The 1,606-nt window shown below is 43.3% G+C and overlaps 1 non-coding gene across 1 annotated transcript; it reads right to left on the bottom strand.

Moving 5' to 3' along the window:
• Positions 1-1,059: 1,059 nt before the first annotated feature.
• TRNAL-UAA (transfer RNA leucine (anticodon UAA)) lies at positions 1,060-1,142 on the bottom strand. Its single transcript has one exon. It is a non-coding gene; the product is annotated as a tRNA-Leu (tRNA).
• Between the last annotated feature and the right edge of the window lie 464 nt (positions 1,143-1,606).

Raw genomic sequence — 1,606 nt, 5'->3', positions numbered from 1 at the left:
AAAGAATACTGGCCATGAATGACCCACCACATTACATAGTATTTATAAATGCTAAACTTAACTGAGGTTATTGCGTTCAGAATAAGATTTATAGGGAACATCAAGTGAGCTTCAACAGCAAAGATTCATGGTTATTGAAATACCCAGTCCATCTACTGATATCACTACTTACCAGTGGGAGATCTGGAAACTGAACCCAGCTATTAAATGAAACAATGGGAATCATCTGCTAACACACACACACATTGAGAAAATAGGAGAGAGAGACATCTTAACTTTTAGCAAGGTTTCTGACTCATTAATGTACCATCACCCACAGTGTTTACCACTTGCATTCATTGTAAGCACAGTTTACTGCTAGTGAAAAGTGAACCTCAAAAGAGTCAGAGGTTTGATCTGAACTAACATCCATAACTTTGGATGTTTATCTGAGCCCATTGGGTCTGTAGAACTGCCCTAGGAATACGTAGACCTCTCTCATGAAAATAGGCCATCTGGTTAAATCTAGGATGACATTTTAGCCCTGTTAAAGTCAACAGCAAAACTCACACTGACTTCAGTGGGGCTAGGATTTCACCCTTAGCACTTCACAAATTTTTTTGTTTCTGACTGGGCTAGAAAATACCAGGAAAACAGCATCTCTCATGGTATGACAACACTTCTGCTCCAAGCTGAAAGTAGGAATTGCAAAGGTAAATCGAAACGATGAAGAATGGGGAAAGTAAAGGTGAGCCGGCTTTTCCAGAGCTAAATAAAAAGTTAAGATTTGGTTTGAATGTGGGGCAATGGGCTGCTTCTTATTTTTTCAAAACTGAATCATCTATCTCTCATTTATAACCCTATCATGCCTGTTCCTGGAATAATTCATGAAATATTATCATAGAATAGCAGGGTTGGAAGGGACCTCAGGAGGTCATCTAGTCCAACCCCCCTGCTCAAAGCAGGACCAATCCCCAACTAAATCCCCAAATGGCTCCCTCAAGGATTGAACTCACAACCCTGGGTTTAGCAGGCCAATGCTCAAATCACTGAGTTATCTGTCCCACCCAAAACAGCAGCTACCAGGAGTGGGGTTTGAACCCACATGGACATGCATCCATTGGCTCTTAAGTCCAATGCCTTAACCACTCAGCCATCCTGGTGCAGGTTCCCCCCCCCCCCCGATCCCTAAATGGCCCCCTCAAGGATTGAGCTCACAACCCTGGGCTTAGCAAGCCAATGCTCAAACCACTGAGCTATCCCTCCCCCTTTGAGCTAGCCCTCCCCTTTTATGCCCAGTCTTGAACTCAGGCTTGATTGAATGGGAGTTTTGGCTGACAGAGGACTCCGTAAGGTCTGCAGGACTGGGCCCTAGCCCATGCTGACATTAAACCACTACGCCACAAAAGTGGAGTCCTTAGTTTGAAGGCCATTAAACATGGTGAGCCAAATACAGCTACGATATCACTTAATTATACCCAGTGCTCCTAAATGGCAGTCTGCAACAAATGTCCCTCTCCCTCCCTCCCCTCAAAAAGGATTGTAGCAGATCATCAAGTTGGATTTTCAGCTCACAGGCAAAGGACATAAACTCTGATAAAAAGTTAATACAATTATAAAAACAACC

This window comes from Emys orbicularis, chromosome 3 (assembly GCF_028017835.1).
Source record: "Emys orbicularis isolate rEmyOrb1 chromosome 3, rEmyOrb1.hap1, whole genome shotgun sequence".
Taxonomy (NCBI): domain Eukaryota; kingdom Metazoa; phylum Chordata; order Testudines; family Emydidae; genus Emys; species Emys orbicularis.
Note: the sequence above shows the minus strand (reverse complement) of the source record. Positions and strands in the feature narration are given on the sequence as shown.